The 27032-nt window shown below is 34.1% G+C and overlaps 1 long non-coding RNA gene across 4 annotated transcripts in view; it reads right to left on the bottom strand.

The window, feature by feature from the left end:
- LOC107974626 (uncharacterized) overlaps positions 1-27032 on the bottom strand; it is a 291544-nt gene that overhangs the window by 72242 nt on the left and 192270 nt on the right. The window contains exon 5 of one of the 4 annotated variants that reach the window (XR_008547905.2): positions 6661-8680. The exons of the other annotated variants lie outside the window; for them this stretch is intronic. This is a non-coding gene — a long non-coding RNA (uncharacterized LOC107974626). Of the gene's footprint in view, positions 1-6660; positions 8681-27032 lie in introns of those variants that run through there. 4 annotated transcript variants of the gene reach the window in all.

The following is a 27032-nucleotide window of genomic DNA, read 5'->3' as shown; positions in this document are numbered from 1 at the left end:
TGTTTGAAAACTCCATGAATCTGGTCCTCTTGGGTTTTTATGGAAGCTTCAAGACATAAGAATTCCTTCCCTCAGGGCACAGGATGGAACCCTCTCTCCAGAGGGTCTTAAAATCCACAATCAGAAAAGAAGGGGAAGATTAGAGCCCCGCCTAGGGGCAGGTGGAAGTGGGGCAGTGGAACACAGAGAGCTTCTGTTTCCTAACACCTTCTCCTGAGGCCTGACATACCCATATCATAACTCTCCTGATGCCTGCTTTCACCCCAAAGCAGCCCATCATTCAATCTCTAGATGTCTTAAGGAGGAGGGCAGTCAGAGCCCAGTCCACTATGCCACCCCACAGATATCATTGATTAAGCTCTCAATGTATTCTTGTTAAAAGGGGCAGTTACCCCTTACCCCTTCGTACTTGAAAGGATGAGACTCACGCCACTTCAGTAGTTCTCTATAAAAATGTTACTCACAAATTTTCTCCCAACCCTTTTAAATCTTTCTTGTGGATATCAGAGTCACCCTACACAATGGTTCTGAAGAAGTGACAGTAAATGGACAGGAGCATATTTTAGTTATTACAAAGAGTTAATGGTGTTACAGTTACTCATTTCCCTAGGAATCTGAGTCTAAATGCTCTGAAAAGACATGGGATAATTCTATTACACCTAAAAAGGCGCCACCAACAGAGAAACACTAAATAGTTCTAGGTCATTTTGTTTGAAGAATCCATATTTCTGCCGGTATCTCACTTTGGTATTTTATATCTATTGCATCTTGCGACCTGGGTATAAATTTAAAATCTTATGTGAAAATATATTTTTTAAGTGAAGTAAAATACATATTTTTAAGAGTAGTAAAATACATACTTTTAAGAGCGCTAACATTAAAGTTCTAGGACTTAGGGGTGGTAGGAGAGATGACATCCAGTTGGGGAAATCAGGAAAGGCCTCATGGAAATGGGCTTGAAAAGATGTTGACAGGTACAGCTATTTACAAGTGGTGGGAACAGGGTTATTTGTGCTAAACTCAGTCTTCATAACTTAAACTTCATAAATGTAGATAAAACATGCCTTTACATAAATCTCTAAAGCAAAGATACTCTTGAGATTAATAGTTTACGAGTATAAAAAAGACCCATACAAAGAGCTGTTTTATTGCCCAGATTTACATTACTATGCTCATTAGGTAATCTCTATACATACCGAGTTGTCTGGAAACTATGATTCACTCTCATCTTTGTTTTTCATGGGATTAGAAAAACTTTAGGGTCATTTTGAATGCATAATATCATTCTATCTCCATAACTATAGCCTCCTTATAATGCAAGATATATTTCTGTAAGTGACTGAAACAAATATACTTTTCCAGTTCAGAAAAAATTATATATTTCCATGTGGTATTATTTACATTAGGCCTTTTGCAGCCTTAGGCACTTTAATTGTGTGCCTTGCCATTGTGTCTTCTTTGTTTCTCCTGGACTTTATTTTCCAGATACAACTCCCCATTATCATTACCAACAGAATACACCCAAAACTGCTTAGCAATGCCTTTGAGATCATATATTTCTTGGAAGATTATATCTTGCACTTATCACCAGCATCATCTTTGATTATATCACTCAGTCCTCAATATCACTCTTTCAACTATGATCATCTATTTGCAGTTTCCCATATAAAATGTTTTCTTTATCTGCACTTGGTGCATGATCACCTCTTTCACTAGCTTATCCCTCAATATTAAGGTCATTTAGGTGTCACTTTTTCTTAGACTACATTCTCCCACTCCCCTTTTGTGTTAAGCATCTCTTTCATTTTAACAACTTAAAATTTTATAATTGGTTTATTGTCTGTGTTCTCTCTACTAGACTTTACATTCCTTGAAGGGACAACGTATTGTTCACTTTGTGTTCTTGGAATGAGCATTGTGTCTAGTGCAAGTCAAAGCTTAATAAACAGTGGTAAAATAAGTAATTACATTAAGTAATTTGAATGAATAAGCTACACAGAATAAAAGTAAACTTAATTTTATGTAATAATGTGTATTATACATTAACTTATTGTTTTAGTATTTCTTTTTATGTCTTAGTTCTGCATCTTGTCACTCCAATTTCACTTTATAGCAAAAATTCTCAGAAGATAGCCATGGTTTTGGATGTAGTTTGTTCTCCTCAAAACTCATGTTGTAATTAGATCCCCAATGCAGCAGTGTTGGGAAATATGGGAGCCAAGTGAGAGGCATTTTGATCATGTTGGTGAACCCAGTATGAATAGATTAATGACCCATGGCTGTGAGTAAATTCTTCTTCTCATGGGAATAGGTTAGTTCCCATAAGGGTAGGTTGTTAGAAGAGTTGCTTTCCTTGGTTTCTCTCTTGCTTCCTCTCTTATTATGTGATCTCTTTGCATGCACCTGTATTCTCCTTTCACTTTCACCATAAACTTCTCAGTCTGCAAAATTGTAAGCTAAACAAACCTCTTTTATTTGTAAATTACCCAGTCTCAGATGTCCTGTTATAGCAACACTAAATGGAATAAGACAGAAAATTAGTACCAGAAGTGGGGTGTTGCTATACAGATACCTGAAAAGTAGGAGCAGCTTTGGAAGTGGGCAATAAGCAGTGGTTGAAAGAATTTAGAGGAGCAAACTAGAAAAAGTCTGCATTGCCATAAATGGAACATTAAGGGTGTTCTAATGAGGGCTCAGAAGAAGACAAAAAGACAAGGAAAAGTTCAGAACTTCTTACAGATTGACTAAATTGTCATAACCAAAATTTTTATAGAAATACATGTAGTAAGGCCATTCTAATGAGGTATTTGATGGAAATGAGGAAGAGGATGTTGTGAACTAGAGAAAAGGCCATTCTTGTTACACTACAGCAAAGAATTTGCCTGCATGTGTCTATGCCTTAGGGCTTTATGGAATGTAAAACTTAAGAGTGATTTTCTAGTATATCTGACAGGAGAAATTTCTAAGCAGCAAAATGCTCAAGAAGCTACATGGTCACCTTTAATATCTTATGCTAAGTTATGGCAACAAAAGGATGACCTAAAAGCATAATTTATAACTAAAGGGGAAGCAGAGCATAAGGAATTGGAAAATTCATAACCTGGCCATGTGGTAGAAAATAAAAGGGCATTTTCAAGAAAGGAATCCAAGGGTTTGGCTGAGAGACCACTTGCTAAAAAGATTAGCATGGCAAAAAGGAAGCCAAGTTCTTATAGTTAAAATAGTGGGAAAAAGCCTTAAAGGCATTTCAGAAATCTTTGAGATTTTCTCTCCTTTTGCAGGCCTAGCAGCCTAGGAAGGCAGCATGGTTTGCAGGGACAGGCCCAGAGTGCTGCTACTCACCCTATCCTGATCAGTAGCTGCAGCAGCCATAGCTCAAGCAGCCCCAGGTGTGGCTCATGCTGCTGCTACAGAGAACACAGGAAGTAAGCCTTGATGGCTTCCACGTGCGGTATTAACTTTACAAGCCCACAGAATGCAAAAGCTGTGGAGGTGTGAATTCCTCCATCCAGATTTCAAAAAAATGTATGGAAAAGCCTGTAGGCCCAGGCAGAGACTTGTTGCAGGGGTGGAACCATTTCAGAAAGCCCTTAATGAGCAATGCCAAGTGGAAATGTGGGTCAGAGCTGCCAGAGAGCCTCCACCGGGACAATGGCCAATGAACACAGAGGCAAAACCATTACTGGGACCCTAGAATTGTAGAGTCACTGCAGCATGCAAACTCAGCATGTAAAGGCAGCTGGCATTGAACTTCAACCCATGAGAGCAGCCATGAGGACTATGCCCAGCAAAGCTATGGGGGCAGAGCTGCCTGTGGCCTTGGGAGCCCATCCTTGGCGTCAGTGTACATAGCGTGTGGAACATGAAATCAAAAGAGATTATTCTATAACTTTAAGATTTAACATTCTGCCTGCTTGGTAAAGGACTTACTTGAAGCCTATAACTTCTTTCTTTTTTTGGCCTATTCCTTCCTTTTGGAATAGAAATGCCTATCCTATGTATGTTCCATATTGTAACATGGAAGTAAATAAACTGTTTATATATATATATATATAGGCTCATAGCTGGACTTTAGACATTTAACTTGATATTGAAACAAGTTAAGACTTTTGGAACTATTGGGATTGAAATGATAGTATTTTGTATGTGAAAGGACATGAGTTTTGAGGGAGCCAGAGACAGAATGCTATGGTTTGCATGTGGTTTGTCTCACCAAAACTCATGTTGAAATTTGATCCACAATGTGGCAGTACTGGGAAGTGGGGCCTAATGAAAGATGATTGATCTTGGGGGTGGATTCCTCACAAATAGATTAATGTCTTCTCTTGGAGGTATGCAAATTAGTGATCTCACAGGAATGGAATAGTTCTTGAAAGAGTGGGTTGTTTAAAAAAAAGTCTGAAAACTCTGGCTTCTTTGGTTTGTCTCTCTTGCTTCCTTTCTTGCCACATGATCTCTTTGCATGTATCCATCTTGTACCCATCTTCATCTTCTGCTTTCTGCCATGAGTTGAAGCAGCATGCCCTTGAACTTTCCAGCCTCTGGAACTGTGAGTTAATCAACCTCTTTTCTTTATAAATTGCCAAGTCTCAAGTATTATGTTATGGCAGCATTAAATGGACTAAGATCGTTTAGAATTTAATTATATTGTAAATGTTGTTCATGCTCAAATAGTTTCCAAGAATATAGTAAAATATCTTTTTAAAGTTAAAAGAGGGGTAAGGTGAAAGAAATTTAAGTATTCCATTTTTAAAAATTTAAAGCATCAAGTTGACTTCAATATTCTGATATCATCCTTAACTTTATAAAAGATCTAAAAAATTGGTCTTTAAACCTTAGATTTTTTTCATTACATAAATTTAGCAGAGATATTTTCAAATGTGTATATATAGTATCTATATGTACAGAAAGTATGTAAATGTATGTAAATATATATACATACATACATGCATACATACAGAGAAACGAGAAGAGGAGAAAAGGAGAGGAGAAGAGAGGAGAGGAAAAGCTTTCTGCAATGAGTAGACAGAAAGGGGAAAAAGAGATGGACTGATAAAACTATAAAGATGCTTATATTTTCAGTGAATTAGAAGAGCTTTTAATACTAGCAGTATTTGGGCCTTGAGGAAATCCCTCTGTGGGTTTCTGATAGAAAACAATAGATAATAGGATTTACTTCCACAAGGGAAGCACAGGGTAGCCATCTTGATCTTCCATTTCACACAGGCTTTGTAATTGTGTGTTGCTCTTGAGGAGTTTGATTTTATTTTAAAATTGCATTTCAGCGATGCAAAAAAAAAAAAAATCTAAAATGGTAAAGAAGAGAACTTTGTTAAGCTTTCACCAAATAGTTTCCCTTTCCCTCATTATTTTGCAAGTGACTAAATCTTAAGGTTAGGGAGGTTTTCCAATTAGGAAACCTAATGAAAGAATGCATATCCCCGAGGATCTTGGGGTAAATATGTTGATATGCTAATTACATGCATAGATGATAGTGATATCAATGAGAAATTCAAGAAAACTTGTATTGTTTTATCTGTGAATATATAGAACTTTAATAATTAAATTGGATTACGTAAGAATGATCATCTATAGGGACTAACACTAGGACACTTCAGCTGCTGAATGTTGCTGACATTGTACTTGTTGGATGCTTTAGGTGTTCATGTTGCTTTGATGAAATCCTCAGATATCACTGATGTCTATCTGGACCATCATTTCTAAGCACTTAATATTGCTATTGTATTGTTTCAAACACATCGTTGGTATACCCCTAAAAATTCCTTCTAGCCATTTTGTTATCCTTTCTCAGCTTTAATAACCATGTGTTTTCCCTCATTATTATATAATCCCTCAAATTCTTGAGTACAGAGTACTGGGCCTACAAGTGTATGCTAAATGTAAGAGGTTCAACTTTCTGCTTGTAGTCTGGAGGATACATTGCTGCCTACACTAAAAAGGCCTCAGCTATTACTTTAAGTACATGTGGCTTATTAATACATTGTGGGTCTGACAGCACCCCCCCTTTTTTTTTTGCCTTTTACCTGTGCAGTTACAGCACCTGAGAAACATTAAAAGAGCAAAGGAATGTACCATAGATTTATTACAGTGATCTATCCTTCCTTTGGCACACCCCTGACCCCACATACTGTTAAATTGTTCTCTCCTTATAAAATAATAAAATTTAAGCTAATCTCTAAATTTATGAATTCTATTTTATCTAGGGCTATACAGTGCATAAACTGAATATTTCTAATCTACTTAAAGTATATATGTCATTTTCAGGACACGTTTTATATGAAATACCATATATATATATATATAAAATTCACTTTAGCCAGCACAGTTCTTAGCAGTAATAGGTACTGGACTCAAAAAAGACTTATTGTTTGCCTGGCATTTTGATCAAAGTATGAAAGTGTATTGATTTATATTGTACTTATTTTGTAAGTAGTGCTGTGCAAATAGTAACATACCTTATTGTTATAAGAATCCTATGAGTTATGTTCTATTAACTCCACTTTATAGGTTTGGAACTGAGGTTTAGAGGAGTTCAGTAACTTACCCAAGGTCACACTGCTTAAGGAGAAGAATAAGGATTAAAAGTCAGGCTGTCTAGCTCCAGACGCCATGCTCTTAACCATTAAAATATGTGCCACATATATTCCCATACTAGGTGATATATCTCATGTATTATTAACATTATAGTCTCTTCCTTTAACATCTTTAATATTCATGATGGTTACTTGATTTGCATTACAAATTTTAACCATACTGAAAAATAAGGCGAGTTTCCAAAGAAATTAACTAACTTTCACAAGATTACTTTACTGAATGAAACTAGTGTTTTGAAACAAATCCCAGATTTTTCATCTTGCATTGTATGACCTTCTGAGGTAGCACTGATCGCATTTGCAATTGGCATTCTCTAGGCCCTATGCTGAAGGATTTTGATATTACAGTGCAAATGACACCTAAATTACTTTAGAAACAAAACAATCTCAATAACTAGGCATTCCTTAGGCCAAATGTGTAGGCCAAGCAGTGAAACTAGTGTAGTAAAGCTTTAATTTGATCAGAAAAGCATAAGGTCCTTAAAATGGGCACCAATGACTTGTATTTGAGCTTTTATATTTATATAAAAATGGGAAGTAAGGCCTTGGACATTCTCAGGCAGGTGAGCAGAGGAAACTGACTTCTATTTAAACTGTACCCTCAATCAAATGAAGAAAATATATGTTTTTCCTTAATAATGCTTTAAGATGAAAGAATATTTTATCTAATAATGTCATATTGACACCAATATTATTTTGGCCAGTATTGGGACACTATGAGTTTTTTTATTCCTTTACCTTCAAATTTTCTGTCAATATATTTTAGTTACCCTCTCATATACAGCATATGACTGTTGTAGGCAGAATAATGGCTCCAAATATTTCTATATTCTAATCTCCAAAACCTATGAATGTACTACCATACCTGGCAAAACAATATATGGTTGAGATTATGGATCTTGAGATAGGATGATTAATATGTATTATCAGGTTAGGTCCAATTTAAAGACACAATTTCTTAAAAGCAGAGAAACTTTCCTGGCTGTGGCCAGAGAGTGGTATAGAGTGGTAGAAGAAGGATCAGAGAGATGCAACATGAGAAGGACTTAACTCACCATTTTTGACTTTTGAGACGAATGAATGGGCCATAAGCCAAGGAATATTGAAAGCCTCTATAAGCCAGAAAAGGCAAGAAAATAACTTCACCTCTGGAGCCTCCAAAAGAAACAAGGCTGTATGATGAGCCATGCGACTCGTGTTAGCCTTATGACCTGTAGGATTATAAGCTAATAAATTTGTATTGTCTTAAGACACTATGTTTGTGGTAATTCATTATAGCAGTAATGGGAAACCAACATGATTGCTGTTTATTGTGTATTTTATATCTCATCTGAGAAGTTCAATTTTTAAAAATTGGAATATTAAATGTATTCACACATATTGTAGAAACTGATTTGCTCAAATTTATTTTTAGAAAATAGATTCTGATCTTCATCTACCAGTTAAATTATTTGCTTATTTGTTTATGTAATTTTGTTTTCTTTCCCTGACTTCAGCTAAGTAAGTCTTTATTAGTAATTAAATTAAATTAAATGTACATGGATTAAACTGTCCAGTCAAAAAGCAGAGATTGACAGCATGAAGTTTTTAAATATGATTGAACTATATGATGTCCACAAGCAACTCACTTTCAATCCAAGACACAAACAGGTTGAAACCAAAAGGATGGAAAAAAATATTGGATGCAAATGGTAGCCATAAGAGAGTTTGAGTGACTATATTAAAATCAGACAAGATATATTTTAACGTAAAACCTGTAACAGGAAACAAAGAAGGACATTATAATTGGCCCTCAAACAACACTGGAGATGGAGGAACCAATCCTTATACAGTTGTAAATTTAAATATAACTTTTGACTCCCCAGTAATTAAACTACTACAGCCTACTGTTGGTAACACTTACTTTATATGTTAATTTATTCTATGTTGCTTTCTTACAATACAGTATGCTAGAGAAGAGAATGTTATAAGAAACTCATAAGAAGGAGAAAATATATTTGCTCTTCATTAAGTTGAAGTGGATCATCATAAATGTCTTCATCCTCACTGTCTTCACATTGGGTAGGCTGAAGAGAAGAAAGAGGAGGGGTTGATCTTGCTGTCTCAGTTGTGACAGAGGCAAAAAAAAATGTGTAAGTGTATCTGTGCAGTTCAAACCTCTGTTGCGTAAGGGTAAAATACATATACTGATAAAAAGGTCAATTCATCAAAAAGATACAAAAGCTGCAAACATATGTACCAAACAAGACCTCAAAATAAATGAAACAAAAATTAATAGAATCGAAGACTGAAACAGACAGTCTACACTAATATTTGGAGACTTGAATACATCACTCTTAATAATGGAAAAATGTAGACAGGAAATCAATAAGAAAATAGAGTACTTGAACAACATGATAAACCAACAAGACATAGCAGACACATATACAGTACTCCAACTAGCAATAGTAGGGCATGATTTTTCCTGAAGTGTACATGTAACACTCTCCAGAAATGACAATACATTAGACCACAAAATGAATCTTAATAAATTTAAAAACACTAAACTCATGGAAAGTATTTTCTTTGATCACAAAATAGCAGTGAAATCAAAAGATATTTTTTGAAAAGGTACAAAATACTGACAAACATCTAACTAGACCAACAAAACCAGATAGAAGATGATAATAACTAAAATCAGAAATGAAAGTGGTGACATTACTACTGATCTTAGAGAAACAAAAGGAGTTATAATAGAATACTATGAACAACTATATGCCAAAAAGTTAGATAACCAAGATAAAATACACAGATTCCTAGGAATACACAAATTACCTAAACTAACTCAAGAAAAAGCAGGAAATCTTAACAGATCTAGAACGAGCAAAGTGATTGAATCAGTAATCAAAAAACTCTCAACAAAGAAAAGCCCAGGACCAGATAACTTCTCTGGTACGTTATATCTAGCATTTAAAGAAGAATTAATAGCAATTCTTCTCAAACTCTTCCAGTAAATGGAAGAGGAGAAAACACTTCCTAACTCATTCTGTGAGGCCAGCATTACCCTGATACTAAAGCCACATAAAGACAACAGAAGAAAAAATTTACCAAAAAAAATCCTTATTAATATAGACACAAAAATTCTCAATAAAATACTAGCAATTCAATTTCAAAAGCATGCTAAAAGAACTATAAACCAGGACTAAGTGAGATTTATTCAAGAATGGAAGACTAGATCAACATATGACAATCAATTAATTTAATACAACACATTAATAGGACAAGAAAACATATGATCATTTTAATTGACGCAAAAAAGTCATGTAAGAAATTCAACACCATGTTGTGATAAACAAAAAACACTCCAGAAACTAGGAATAGAAGACACCATCTCAACATTATACAGGGCATTTATGAAAAATCCACAGATAAAATGACACTTAATGCTGAAAGAATAAGGGCTTTCCCTTTTAGGTCAAGAACAAGACAAGGATGCCTATTTTCTCCACTGCTATTCAGTATTGCTCTAGAGATTCTAGTCAGAATGATTTAGTCAAGAAAAATACTAGTCACACACTGAAAAGGAAGAAGTTAAGCTATTTCTGTTCACATATGATATTATCCAATAGAAAGGAGGAATGAAAAAAAATCAAGAAATACCCTAAAACTAATAAATAAATTTAGCAAAGTTACAGGTTTCAAGACCAAGACACAAAAATCAGTTGTGTGTCTATATGTTACCAAAAAGCAGTCCAAAAGGAAAATTAAGAAAGAAATCTCATTTAGAATAATATCTAAAAGATTAAAATACACAGGAATACATTTATCCAAAGAGATGAAAGACATGTACACAGAAAACTTCACAAACATTAGTAAAAAAAATTAAAGAAGACATAACAAAAGGGAAGACATCCATGTTCTATGATTGGAAAATATGTTCTATGATTGGATGTTATTAGGATATTGATACAACCCAAAAAGTCTCCTGACTTTAATGTAAATTCTATTAAAATTCTAGTCACATTAATAGAATGAATAGTGGGTGAGTTCTCACCAGATCTGATAGTTTTATAAGGGGGTTCCCCCTTTGCTTAGCACTCATTATCTCTCTTGCTGTCCTGTGAAGAGGTGCCTTCTGCCATGATTCTAAGTTTCCTGAGGCCTCTCCAACTCTGCGGAACTGTGAGTAAATTACATCTCTTTTCTTTATAAATTACACAGTCTCAAGCAGTTCTTTACAGCAGCGTGAGAATGGACTAACACACAATTCTAATATTTGTATGGATCCACGAAAGACATCATATAGCTAAAGCAACCTTGGGCATAAAGTACAAAGCTGGAAACATGATACTTCCTGATTACAAAATTATATTATTGGTACAAAACTATAGTTATTGAAACAGTGTTGAAAATGGCATAAAAACACATAAACAAATGGAACAAGATAGAAAGCCCAGAAATATACCCACACATATAAAGTCAACTAATCTTTGTTAAAGGTGCCAGGAATGCACAATGACGGAAGGACATTGTCTTTAATAAATGACCTTGGGAAAGCTGGCTATTCACATGAAAAACACTAAGATTGGACTCTTATTGTATTCCTTATCCTACACACAAAAATCAACTCAAAATGGACTGAAGTTTTAAACATAAATTCTGATACTGTAAAACTTCTGGAAGAAAATACGGGGGAAAGGTCCTTGACACTGCTCTTGGCAATAATTTTTTTAGTATAACACCAAAAGCACAGACAATAAAAGCAGAAATAAACAGAATTACATCAAACTGAAGTTTTGGCACAGCAAGAGAAACAATAAACAATTTGAAAAGGCAACCCACAGAATGAGAGAAAATATTTGCAAACCACGTCTATAAAAAGGGATTAATATACAAAATATATTAAAAATAACAATAGCAAAAAACAACCTTATTAAAAACTGAGCAAAACCCTAAACAGACATTTTTTCCAGTGAAAACATACAAATGGCCAACAGGTATATGGAAAGGTGCTCAAAATCACTAATCATCAGAGAAATGCAAATTGAAACCATAATGAGATATCACCTCATTCCTGTTATAATGGCTATTTTCAAAAGTCAAAAAACAATTGTTGGCAAGGAGCTAGAGAAAAGAGAACTCTGTACACTATTGATGGGATTATAATTTAGTAAAGCCATTATAGAAAACAGTATGGCGGTTTCTCAAAATATTAAAAATAGAACTATCTTATGATCCAGTAATTGTACATCTCAGTATGTATTCAGAGAAAACGAAACCAGTTTCTTGAAGAGATATCTGCACACTCATGTTCATTGCAGCATTATTCACAATAACCAAAATATAGAAACAATCTGTTTGTTGACAGATGAATGAGAAAAGATAATGTGGTGTGTTTCTGTGTGTGTGTGTGTGTAATTATATAAATTACACTATTGTTCCATTGTGTGTGTATACAGATTCGCGTGCACAAACACACACGCAGCCTTTAAAAAAAGAAATTCTGTCACTTGTAACAATATGGCTGAACCTGGAAGACATTATGCTAAGTGAAATAAGTTAGGTGCAGAAAGATAAATACTGTCTGATCTAAATATCAGATCTTAAATAGTAAATCTTAAATAGTAAAACTCATAGAAACAGAGTAGAAGGTTGGTTACCAGGGATAAAGGGGTTGGGGGAATGAAGAGATGTTAGTCAAAGGGTACCAGCTTTTAGTTATTAAATGAATAAGTTCCAGAGATCTAACATACAGCATGGTAACTACAGTTAATCATAATGTACAGTATACTTGAAATTTGTTAAGAAATACATCTAAGTACTTCTTATTTACATCATACCACAAATGTAACTATGTGAGGTGATAAATGTGTTAATTAGCTTGGTTGTATTTATCATTTCACAGTGTATACGTGTATCAAAATATCACATTGTATTCCTCGAATATGTTTGATTTTTGTCAATTACACTTTCATAAAGCTGAAAAAATGATAACAGTCTTCTTTGCAGAAATAGAAAATCCTATCCTCAAATTCATATAAAGTATCAAGGTACACCAAATAGACAAAAGAGTTTTATGAAAGAACAAAGTTGAGGGACTTGTACTTCCCAGTTTCAAAATTTACTATAAAACTACAGAAATCAAAACATCGAGGTACTGGCATAAGGCAAAACATGCAAACCAATAGACTAGAATTGAGAGTTCATAAATAAACCATTAATCTACAGCCAATTTATTTTTGACAAAGATACTAAGCCTATTCGATAAGTAAAGAATAGTCTCTGACAGTTGGTGCAAGCACAACTGGATTTCCACATGCAAAAGAAAAAAGTTGGACTCCTACCTCATAGTATATACAAAATTAACTCAATATGGATCAGTTACCTAAACATAAGAGCTGAAAAACATAAAGCTGTTAGAGAAAATCACATAGGCAAATGTTCATGATCCTGGATTTGGCAACAAATTCTTAGGTATGACACCAAAAGGATGAGCAACAAAGATGCATGAGCAAAAGCATGAGCAACAAAGAAATGTGATGTATACACACAGTGGAATATTATTTAGCCATAAAAAATGAAGTTCATAATGCATGCTGCAATATAGATGAACATTGAAAACATTATGCTAAATGAAAAAGGCCAGAAACAAAAGGATAATTATAATATGATTCTTCTTACATAAATTATATAAAATAGGTAAATTCATAGACACACAGAAAGTAGATGAGAAGTTAGCATGGGTTAGGAGTAAAGAAGAAAGAGAAGGTGTTGAGTAATGGGTACGGAGTTTCTGTTTGGGGTGATGAAAGATTTGGAGACAGACAGTGGCAACAGTTGCACAAATTGAATCAATTTAGTGTTACTGAATTGCATACTTAATATAATTAAAATACAAATTTTTGTTGTATATATTTTACCACAATAAAATATGTAAGGTAATATCATTTAAAATATGCTTATATACCTATAAAACAAATCTTAATGACTAGAGAAGAAACTTCTAGGAAGTGAGCCAGAAGTAATTAGGGTGTCAAGTGGATGTATATTTTTGCTTTCTGATTTTTTAACTATTTGAATTTTTATAAAGAAAATGCTACTTTTTAAAATTTAAGAACAAACTAGACTATTTCATAATTTTGTGAATCATGACATGGATTATTTAATGGTCTCATACCATAAATTTAATGATAAAAATATGGAGTTAAAAGTATAAATAAAATTTGTAAAGATTGATTGCAGCTTAACTTGACATTTTTGTGATGACATCACAGATAATGGGTGTCCTCTATTTCCTACAAAAGTATATTTCCTAGTTTTATTGTACTTTTCTATTTACTAATACATGTTCTTTATTGTATTCAGCATGTATTCATTCATCTCATGCTGACTGAGTACTAACTTAAGGCCAACCTTTGTACTGGCAACTTTCTCATCTGGTCACTCATTAAGTAGAAAGAGTTGGATATATACTTAAAGCTAGATTTTTTACCCAACATCAGTAGACTCTTCCATTCCTTTGCCATTTATTGGCTATATTTTTATTTTGTCTCAGTCTCTACTAAGGTAGACAGATTCAAATGCTACTAATTTACTGAAGTATTAGAATTGAACCATTTGGTCAGAAACATTCACTATGAATGTTAGATAAAACTTACATCTTCAAAATTATATTCGGAATGACAAGATAACTTGATATTAACTTGAAATGATTTGCAACATTCTCTATGAAACTCAAGGCATACTGTTCAGGAGATAGTAAATCTCTCTGTCTTAGTCCATTTTCTGCTGCTATAACAAATACCACAGCAGTGATAATTTATAAAGAAAAGAGATTTATTCGACTTACATATCTGGAGGCTGGGAAGTTCAAGAGAATGAATCCAGCACCTGCCAAGGGCCTCACGCCATGATGGAAGGGCAAGCCAGGGCATGAGACAGAGAGAGAAATGGGGTCAAATATATCCTTTTATCAAGAGCCCACTCTGGTGATAATAGCATTCATCCATTCATGAAGGCTGAGCTCTCATTAACTAATCACCTCTTAAGACCCCACTCCCAATACTGGTAAAATGGCAATTCAATCTCAATGTAAGTTTTGGTGGGAATATTAAAACTATAGCACTGCCCTTTAAAATAGGTCTTGTACTGGTTTTTAATACAGAGATTAAGTAAGTCACCATCAATACTTACACATACAGAATAGAGTTTGGGGAAAAATGATTTCTACTTTAGTTTTCCATTCACAGAATAAACTCTATCACTAGAGTTAGGATGCTTTTAAAATAAAAAAAAAGGAGTATTAATTCTAGAAAGAACACTACAAAGAATGTTTTTTCAAATGAAGAAGCGAAAACTTCAAGAGGGCAAGGACTGGCTCCTTGTGATGGGACTTGAACAGCTGCCTCCTGAAGGCTAAATTAGGACACTAAGGCGCAATGTAGGAATGTAGGAACCATGCTAATATTCCAGCCTTTTCTTATTTTTATTCCATCCCTGTGAACATGTTGCCCACAAAGTAGGAAAGACACAGTAAATCTGAGGCAGGAATATCACAAAAGAAATCTACAATTTGGTATTTTTTTTTTTTACAGGGCAAAATCTTCATACACAGATCTCTTCTGAACCATGGAATGTGCATTCAAAGGAACATTAACATTTTTTACCTTTTAGACCATCCTTCCATACCATGCTATGTAATTTCTAACAAAGGCCATGTTTGCATCAAGTATCTCCTCTGTTTTCTTATGGGCAACTTGATTACTGGATTCAGGTTGCTCTAGTTTTCCTTACTAGTAAGGACAAAATTACATATAGTGTGCAAGAGAACACTTATTAGAATGTTAATATAAATAATTTCAATTCAAACAATGCTAAGTTATTTATTTAGCTCTTTTTCAACTAGTTACAGAAAAGACCAGAGAAGCAGGTCTTGACACATTGCGCTGACTTCATACAATCACACGGCATGCATCTGGGCGCTGGTTTTAAAATGAACAGCCTCCTTGTGACAGCTAAATGCCAAGGTTGTGGTTTTGAAAACATAAAGCCATTATTATTTTATTCTTTATCCCCTTCCACACCATTATATCTTCTGCTTCTCCTGCCCAATTTACAAGAATCTCGACTTCGAAAGACACAGTACAACAACAACAATGGCCTTAACTAGCATCCATTTACATTATTTATATTTTATAAGGCAAAAATTAACTGGCATGGTAGTCAAGGTTATTGTGTATGAATATAAAAGAAGAATAAACCGGCACAACTTGATTTTTTAAAATCTGTGGCTATTTCTAATAATATTCTGCGTAGTTTTTTTTTTTTTTCAGGTGAAGACTAAAGCACCAACTGAGGAGAAAAGATTTTCAGTGTCAGTGAAGTTAAAACATGTCAGCGGCAGTTGCTTCTGTGAATATTGTCTCACATGAAAGGAAGGATGGATTGAATTCATATCTGAAACAAGACAAGATTTTCCATCTGACCTCATTATGTGTTTCTCTGGAGTGCATCCCTGGGTTTCTGCCTGAACTGAAATGTGTTGTGGGGAAACCAAATATAAAACAGCTCAGTACTGCCATAACTGACGTGTCTTAATAAGATGGGGTATTTATTGTTTTGCCACAGTCCTCTCTTAACTCTAAAAGTCATTATGATGTGCTAGATCCCTTTGTTAAAGCAATCCCCATAAGTGAAGGCATGTACTAATGAAAAGGTTTATGCTACACGGCTGGAAACAAGGATGAAGTAGCATTACTGTGTATAACAGAGATTCATATTGAGAAATATTTATGGAAAGATTTTTAGAAACTTGACTGTTGTATTCTTATAAATAATTAAATGTACAAATCATCATTGTTACAATACAGCCAGTTTCCTTTTCTGTGAGCACTGGTGATCGATTCAAAAATATATTGATTTAAGGAAATTTATAGCATTTTTCATTGCTCCTAGTAATACTAGAAAATTTTTCACAGGTCAGAAATAATAGAAAACTTTCCCCTAGATTAACCTTGTGCCACACAGACAGATTTTCTTTATTCTAATGTATCATAAGGAAAGGCATAATGTCTTTCAGTTTTATTTGTACAATGGCTTATATGTCTTTATGAGCATATATATTTGCATCTATCATACTAATTGATAAAGAAATATGTCATTGTCTGCATTACTATATGTGTATAAATGTTTTTATATATGTACATACACACACTATGATTCTATTTTTCAAAATATAGTGAAGGTAAGGAAAACATTAGTTAGAACTCCAACACCTACCACCACTAAAATATGTTTTAATAACCTTTGAGCTATTCTGTAAACTAAATTACCATTATACCTAAGAATAAATCAATGGCAATATACTATTCAAAAAGTTAATCGCATAGATCTCTGTATGTATACATGTAAATTTATATATAATGTAGATATAGTGAGATGCATTATTTTGTTGAAATTAGTGTCACTCTTCTGTGTTTATTTATACTAAATAATTTGAAAAACATTTTAGATTTTTAGTTGCTATAGTAACACACCATTAGACCATTTTTCCAATGTTGTATATTTTATAAAATAGTAAGTACGAAACTATAGATGTGATAAATAAGCTAACATAGACAAGTTTTCAGGTTTCAACACAATCCTTTGGTTGATATGTTCAGCATGGACTCTAAACATTTCTGGCACACAATGAACCTTTTAAATTTGCCACCTGAGGAGAACTATTCTTTTGGAAATTGAAATGCTGTGTAATCTGTGACACTTTTACTTTATAAAAAATAACTTTTTTATTCAAACAGCAAAGAATTATGAAATATGTACTGCATTCTTAGCATTTTGCCTAAAGCTAGGGATGCAGAGATTACGGGGAGGTCCCTACATTCAAGAGGCCACCTATCAACTACAGAGCTCACTTCCTAATATTAAACTGTTGTGAGCAACCAAATTAAAAACGTACATACATGATAGTTCACCTTCTAAGAAGTGGAGCTTAATGTTACCTCCTTTGAAGTATGAGTAATTCCCAAATAATAGGGTAGGGAAAGGAGTTTTTATTAGTAGGGAAACCTGATAAACCTACATTTACCAAGTGATGAAGGTTAATCTTATCAGTCATGTTAATGTAAATATCATTTTCTGCCACTATAATGTGATGAGAAGAAATTTTCACCTCTCTGGTATTCTTTCCGAAAATTTATATCCTGACTAATCTGAGAAAAAAAAAATTAGACCAATCCAGATTGGGTGACGATTCTACAGGATACCTAGCCAGTAATCCTCAAGACTGTCAAGGTTATAAAAAACAAAGAAAGCCTAAGAATCTTTCACAGGCCATTGGAGCTTGGGAAGCCAAGATAACCCAGTGCAAGGTAGTACCCCAAATTAGACCTGGAACATAAAGAGAACATTAAGGACTAACTGGTGAAATGCAAACAAAGTCTGGAGTTCAGTTGAAAAATAAAACAATTTATATATAACTTTAAAGTCTAACAATTAGGTCTGTTACATTAGAAAAGATAAACTGTAGTTTTATCAACAGCAGATCAACTAAAAACCATCCAGTTGTCAAGAATGAAGGAAATTTAGCACTCCAATAGCCAGGCTAATGTCACATAAGTATTGTGTCACAGATCACAACATGTGAACCTACAATTAAGGATCTTGAAACATCTTTGGCCAGTGGTTTGCAAACTCTTTTTCGCAGAGCACTAGGAGCTTCTCAGACAGCAGTATAGATGAGTGAGAAGACATGACATTAGCCATGCACCTATCTCCAATTTAACATAATATTTTATTTCACAAGAAGAATCCATGGCTTAGAAAAAATACTAGAAAATCAGTATGAAAAAATCAGTAACCTAGAGAGGTGCTTATTAAACGTCAACGGGTATACACATCACAGAAGATCTTTAAAGGCCAATATTGATTCAGTAGTTCTGGGGTGGAGCCTGAAATTCTGCATTTATGATGAGTAATGCCTACCCTAGGAGATGAAGATGTTGCTTGTCAGAGAAAAACACTGTAAGTAGGAAGGATCTAGCTCAAATGTTAAACTCTTCTCATGTCAGTACGTTTCATAGAGGAAAGTTTGCTGTTATGTTTAATGGGTTTTATGACTTCAATAGCAACACATCAAAATCCTTCTCAGTTAGTGAGTTGGAAAAAATTATGAAAACTGAGTTTTTTAAACTACACTTCTATCCATACCTCATCCTTCAGTCCCCTTAATCTAACTCGTATTTATTATAACAACCTCCAGAACCAGACCTTACTCAGCCACGTCCTCTATCTAGACTATCCTCTCATCATGTCATTCTATAACCAGCCATTTCATCAATGAATTTGGACCCAACTGAGATGTTCTTCTACCAATTATACTTTATCATACTCCATGTCAAGCCGAGCATCAGGTAGTATGCACCATCAATTACATCTTTCCAGGAAAAGGGAAGAAAATTGATGTTTTGGTTTTGTAAAAACCTATGCTTTTGTATTTCATCTGGGCTCTTACCTGCCTACTCACATTTTAAAAATGTACTTCATATTGACCCTTAATACATTTTCCACAGGATTGTTCCAAGCTTTCTGCTCTCTCAGAGGTCATATTTTATTCCAAAACATTTAGCACTTGATCTTATTTTCTGCTTCTCAAGACTGAGATTCTGGAACTCAAAATATCTTTCCCCCATCCTGATATTGCCTCAAACTACTGCACATCACAAGTAAGATAGCTGCTTTTAGAAGTATTTGGGAGCTTCTTCAATTTCAGATTGTTCTCATAGGTTTTCTGAGCTTCTAACTAATTATTTGTATCTCCCTTGCTACCTTTAAAAAAAGTTACTGTAAAAGTAATTTGTAAACTTGTGTTTGAAATCAGAGGTCTAACTCTCTGGTTTTAAGTCTTAGTGCTACTATTTTCTAGCTTTATGATTTTGAGCAAGTTTGCTTCACTTTATGAGCTCTAATATTTTTATCTCAAAAACAATGATAATAATGACCATTATGTCACATTTCTGCTTTATGAACTGAATGAGATAATATATGTAAAATGTCTAGACCTGTGCCTGTAGTAATATTAGATAAATTGTCAGTTATTACTATTACATATCTGCAGTCATTCTTTTGGATAGCTTGTCTGATCTCATTTTATCTTTATATAATCTTATATCTACCTGTATTTCCAACCCAGTTTCTTGATATCACATTATCTTGCTTTATAACTCAGTTTCTAGATGACAACTGGAACTGGATAATTCTTTGTTGTGGGGAGCTGTCCTGTGCATTGTGAAATGTTTGGCAATATTTCTAGCCTTTACCCCCCAGATGCCAGTAGCAACCCCCAGTTGCAACAATTAAAACTGTCTCCAAATATCACCTAATGTCCTCTGGGGTCCAAAAGCGCCCCTGGTTGAGAACCATCCTTCTAATCTTTTTTAAGGATATGCTTATATGGATGCCTCTTTGATGCCTCAACATATGGGCAAAGGTAAATGTATCATATTCTCAATAAATACGTTTTGTATACCGTTTTATCTACTTTCCTAAGTAGTCATAATGGAAAACACATAGTAATCTTGACTTTCCTTGCTCTTGCTTTCTACAATTAGTCTAGTAAATTGTGTTGAATATGCAATCCCAATTTTCTCACCATTTATCCCTTGTGCATTCTCACTGACATTACCAGAATCAGTTCCTCATTCTTTCAACAGAGTTTTGCTGACATTCACTCAATCATAGACACACTCCAGTGACAATAAGACAGAGTCATCATGGGCCTTATATTTTAGTGGGGGAAATAGGTAATCAACAAGTAAACAGATTAATAAATTGTATATTTTTGAGTAGTGATATATGCATGAAGAAAATAAACCAGAGTAAGGGGATAGAAGATGAATACAAGATGGCATTTTAATTAGTGTATTGGTAAAGATGTCTTAGGCAAGGCAAAATTCCAGCTCCTTTCTGTGAAGAACCTAACCATGCAAAGATCTGGGAATGGCAGGGGGCAGGCATAACAGCTTTAAGTTGGTAATATACTTAGCACTTATGAGAAAGAGCAGTGAGGTTATAGTATTGAAGGTTACTCAACATGTGGGTGTTTGTCTAGGTTAGATTTAAAGGGAAAGTGGAACCAGGTATAGATACACAAATAAAAATCCTAGATGTCACCAAAAATGTAATGAGCATGAGACGGATATAAAGTGATAAAATTTTAGCAAGTCACTTGATTTCTCTGATTTTCATATTTTTAATTACCTTGATTTTAGCTGACTCTAAAACTTAATTATGCATTGTGTTGGGATTGTGTATAAAATATAAATTTTAACCAAATGTATTCATGTATTCTATAAAAATTCACCATTTATGAAAGTTATGTTCAAGTTCTAGATTCAAAGAAGCCAATGTTCATGTTAGCTTTATAAAACTGAGGAACATCTGTACATAAATATATATCTCAAGATATTTCAAAAGCATTTGAAAGACATATTTTCATATAATTATGACAGCATTAGAATTATCCATTAAAAACATGTGAATTTTAGTCTAATGCTCTTAAAATTCACTTAAAAAACTCTATGAGACCAGAGAAGTAATTTCAACATAACAATTACATATGGCAGTTACGTTGTATAAGTGATTTAACATGTAACATACTTTTACAAATTAACATAGTCCAAAAAATTAGCTCCAAATGTTAGCAGTGCCCCAAACAACAACTAAAATTAAGGGTGTGTCAATGCTTTGCCTTCAAATATTATTTTTTGCCCCCTCCAACCTCTGCTTGCTCCTACTTTAAGAGTTTATTACTCAAATGCTAAAACTGCCTATGGGCAAATACATACATATATATATATATGTATATATATATACATATATATATAGTTGTTGTTTTAAAGTTGCTTAGGATACATTTTGTTTGATCTTTTTTGTTTGTATATCTGTTTGTTTTGTGCTGTTTGTTATGTTACCTTTGATTATTAGACTTGGAACATAATCTGGGAGTTATGTGTGCTCAATTTCTATAGATCCTGGAGTGAACTAAGGACAGAGTGGCAGACTTAATTTAGAAATCTCCTATTTTTTTAATACTTAAGTCAAATCCTTAGCTCTATTCTAACACAGAGTTTTATATTTACAGATGCCCTCATTAACCCTTTTGCTGTCAAGACAGATACCTTCTGGTTCTATTAGTCCCCACCAGACTAAATGACTTGCATCAGGTCTCTATTACGCCTCCACTTGAGCTAGCACTGTGTAGCAAAACAACACTGGTAGGGAGTGAATGGTTATCAAGAGAAAGTTTACTTTCAGTGTTAAGAATTAATTTAGCTGAATTGGTGCAGTGAAAGGGGTAAACACAATCCCCTCACTGTTGTTTGTCAGGGTGTGTTATATCACCCAGGATTGCTATGTCAATAATCTGCCTGGCCTGCAAGCTAAAAATCTAAGATTGCGCGGATGACTGACAGGCTGGAGATAGCTGATAATTCTAAGGAATTGGAGGTGTAAAATCTTTAAGGACCACGTCTACAGTATAAATGCCAGGGTATCTCCACATCACTCTGTACTTACAAAGGCAACAGCATTGTTAATGGCAGCCTGTCTGTCCATCAAGTTTGCTACCAGCGGATTTATCCCTCTTTCACTCCTTATCTTTCTTTGCTGTGTTTATTTCGAAACCAGCTGCAGAATAAATTGCCTCTTGTCTTCACCTCCTACACTGAGTACAATGATATGTTCTGTAAAGCTTAAAATCATGGTGTTTTTCAAGCACTCCTTTTTTCAGAACACTGACTTCTAATTTTGTTTGTTTATGAATATGTATTATTTATCTTGTGGGGGCTTTTACAATACTAAAAATGACTCTTATTTACTTGGTGAATGCTCAGGATCTAGATAAAGATATGTGTGTGATATTTCACAGAGAAAAAATAAATAGAAGTAATTAATATAATCATTTTGTTATTGTTCTGAATAATTAATTAGATCTGATCTGTTTTAATCAAATAGTTAAAATTAAAAGGCAGCCAATTTCAGAGCAAATAGCACATTTCTATTAATTGACTTCAGGAATTTAGTGAAGTTTAAAGTATCTCTCCTTTATGCACATCTGCCCAGTTTCACTTTTCTAATTTATGACCAAAGGAAAGAAGACAATTGTAGCTCAGCAGACTTAAGGATCAAGATTAGAGTTTATGAAAAATGTCCAAGTTCTGCAGCAACCCAAACCCTCCCACACTGCTAGCAGATGTACAATTTGAGACAACCACTTTGGAAAACCTGTGGCTAAACCTACTAAAGATGATTATACACAAACTTTATGAACCAACAACTCCTCTCCCAAAGATACACAGGTATGCATTCTCCAAAAGACATAAAAGAACCTAAACAACTAGTTGTAAAAGGCAAGAAAAATGCCCATAAAATACGAACAACTGCATGTATGCATACTATTTTTAATATAGATAAAATAAAACAACTAAGCGTTGATCAACACTAGAATGGGTAAACTGTATTATATATTCATCCAATGGAGTACCATATCACAATGAAAATGAAGAAATTGCAGCTATACATGTTACATAGACGAATCTCACAAACATAATGTTGAGCCAAAGAAGCCAAACAAATACACTGAATGATTCTGTTTACATAAAATTCAGACCCATATCTACCTAATCAGAACAGAGGTGATTCTTGGGGTGATTTGGGCATGAAGAGAGCCCTGGGATTCTGGCACTGCTTTATGTCTTCATATGGGTGCCAGTCACATGTTGGGTTTGTTTATTTGCTGGGTTAATCAATATTTGCACTTATTATTTGTGAACTTTTCTGCATCTATGTTAGCACTTCAAAAAAAAAAAAAACCTTTAACATTAGAAAAGCATCCAAGTTTTCAGGCAGTGCTTGCAACTACACACTAAATTATAATTCTTTCTAGATGATATTTATTGGTTATTTGCAGAGGGAGATGAAAGTAAGAAAAAAGAGAGCAACAGATAATCTGGGAAAGGTGTACATATGCCAGATTGATCTGAGTAATAAAGAGTTCTCTGAAGATTAATCCATGCATTTTTAACACGGACACACGCATATACTTGTGTATATATATTTAAATGGGCATTGTGGCTTCCTATATTGGTGAGTAATGAAGGCAAATATTTGTCAATCATTTTGTAGCATAAAAAGTTCCTGAATTATGCTAAGTATTTGAACAGAAATATTCATTTTTGTTTGGACTGGATGTGAATGCAATATCAGAAATACCATTTATTCATTCACAAAATATGTGGAGCACATACACATCTGAGTTGAGCATTGTGCTTGGGCCAAGGATGTGGAAGTAAGAGGCAGAGTCCTTGCCTTTATGTGGAACACAATGACCGCGTTTTCTCCAAAAGACCTATGAACTGCTTAACACCGATCAATATTTTAAATGTCATCTCGGTAGGTTCTATTGCTTACAGCACCTGACTCAAAAAGTTGGCCAATGGTTTATTTCCATTTCTAAAACATAACCCTCAGGAGGCAATATTTGGCTATGATATATTTTAAATTGACTTTCTTCCTCTCTCTTGAGCTCCCTCCTCTCCCATAACTTTCCCCCTTTCTTGCCTTTTTCTCTTCAACCATTAAAAAATATCAAAGAATATATTTGCTAATTTTAATTCATTTTATACCTGTGACAGTAATTAAACAAGGAAATTCATTACTATCATTACCATTACACTTTTATCATTACCGTTGCTTTGATATAAAATAAATGAATAGTTAGAATAGAAATCTATTATGAAAATTATCTTTTATGTGAAAAAATGATTTTATTCCTCAGAATTATGTTATCTTAAATTGTCAGGGTAACTGAAAGGTGAAGTTTCTAGAGTCTAAAATTTGATTTAATTTCAATTTAATATTTTGTTATAAAAACAAACTGGTACCATTTTACATCTCTGTTGTTTTGAATATTTCAGTAACTATTTTTTAATGTGGAAATGTTTTAAGAGTATTAACTTTTTATATTTTCTCTTGAGCAAACTTCCTTTTTGGTTGAGCTATATTTATAACAATGTAAAGTTAAATTTCCCTATAGCTCTTTCTAGTATTGTCAACTAATTCTACCTAACCATTGAACAAGCAATAATTATTTAATATATACTAATGTTTTAAATAATGTCTGACTGCATCTCATCAATGTCAATCTTTTTAAAATCTTGAATGTTTGGTCTTTGTAACTTTAAACATCCAAATGCTAAGAAGGTAAAAATTTTAATTTGCATCCATATATCTGTAGTAATATAATCAGAGAAGGTTTGAAGCAAGCCTTTTACTCATAAAAATTTACTCTCTTTTCTCTGAATTACTTCACAAATCATATTGTAGCAGAACTGGTCAATAGACTAACCACTATGAAGACAATTGTTTTTATTCTCCCCAGGGCTTTTAGCAAATTTCAGAGTCTCTTGAAAATCTGTCTTCACCATGGGTATGATAATAGCAAATAATTTCAAAGCATTAGTCCAAGAAGAGACACCAGTTGATCGTAGGAAGTGTTCTAATTAAAACCAGTTTGGTAGCTCTTATGTTCTTACGAATACTAGCAGGTAATAGTGACTAGTAAGGATTAACAAAGGATGTGGAGGGGCATTCTAGATAAGAGAACACAATATACAAATGCATGGAAATGAGAAATGGGTCCAAGGAACTATGATTAGGCCAATTTGGCAAACAAGCAGAGCTTACTTAAAGAACAGTGAGAGACAAGGACAGGTTAAGGAGCTACATAATGCTAGAATAAATAAATTTGGTCCATGCTGAAAATATTTCAGCATAAATATGACTTTTAAGAAATGGTATTTTCAGATGTTCTTCTAAAGACATTCAACAAGAACTAGCATGGGAAGACTTGAGTAGAAGGAAGATTCTTAAGTAGTTATTGCTATAGATAAGACTATAGGTGGCTGAGTGGCTCTGTATTAATTTAATGAAAGAATAGAGACAATATAAGACAGTATGAGTAAATGTAAGACTAAATCTTATTGACTTGTACATGCCAGGAATGTATTTTTTAATATTTCTTATAAGAACTTGACAAAGCAACATACGCCATTGGATATAACACATAAAATATTTCACAATACCTAAGAAATATTCAACCTTTTTATTTATATTCAAATTTTGCTACTATGCCATCCTTTTGGCTTATGACTCACAACATTTTAACCATATATAACTACTTCATATAATTTTATAAATAAATCCTCACTATAATAGACACTATAACAGTAATCCACAAACAAAAAGAGCTGAATCTGCAATATAAGAGAGAACATTGCAGTGCCCTTGAGTAAGTTTACCTCTTTAAGCCTAATTTCTTCAACTGTAAATTGGAGACAATAGTGGTATTTATCTATAGGATTGTATCAAATATTTATAACTATGCAGCTATGAAAGTCAATTGCATTTTCAACACAGTGCTTGGCAATCTCCTTTGTCAGACCACTATCTTCCACTTAATAGGAGCTGATAATTTTGCCAATTGTTTCACTACTACAAAACATGGGCCATCATCTTTCTACCCTCCAACAGTAGTTTACTCCACTGATTTTACCACCTCCAATAACAATCTCCTTTTTCCTTTCCAGCCTTTATTCCCACCTCATTCCAAGGCCGATACTACACGATTTAGATTTTTTAAGAGGGCACTCATTTATGGTACACATTTCTGTATCAGTTTTTTATTGCCAAGTAACAAATCATTTCAAAACTTAATGACTTAATGCACCATGAATTTATTATTTCTCACAGTTCTGTAGATTAAATTCTGCTAATCTTGTCTGGGCTCATTCATGTAGCTACTTTCAAATGATGGATTGGATGAGGACTCAGCTAGGGTGGCTGGGCCTCAATCTCTCTGGGGTCTTTCATACTTAGGGAGGCTAGGCAAGACTTCTTCACCTTGTGATAACAGCGGCATTTCAAGCTGGCAAGGTCCAATGTCCCAGTGCTTATGAAGTCTCTGTTTTCATCCTGTATGCTGATGTCATATTGTTCAAATAAGTTACACTATCAAAGCTAGAGTCACTGTTAGAAGGGACTAGAAAAGACAGTGATATAATTCACTAGAGGACATTACTGTAGCAAAATACTATGATGACCTTTTGTGTGGATTAAATCAACGCACAGAAAGTTATTTTTTTATTATTATTATACTTTAAGTTTTAGGGTACATGTGCACAATGTGCAGGTTAGTTACATATGTATACATGTGCCATGCTGGTGTGCTGCACCCATTAACTCGTCATTTAGCATTAGGTATATCTCCTAATGCTATCCCTCCCCCCACCCCACAACAGTCCCCAGAGTGTGATGTTCCCCTTCCTGTGTCCATGTGTTCTCATTGTTCAATTCCCATCTATGGGTGAGAACATGCAGTGTTTG

Source organism: Pan troglodytes, chromosome 4 (assembly GCF_028858775.2).
Source record: "Pan troglodytes isolate AG18354 chromosome 4, NHGRI_mPanTro3-v2.0_pri, whole genome shotgun sequence".
NCBI lineage: Eukaryota > Metazoa > Chordata > Mammalia > Primates > Hominidae > Pan > Pan troglodytes.
This window is presented reverse-complemented; position numbering and strand designations above follow the sequence as displayed.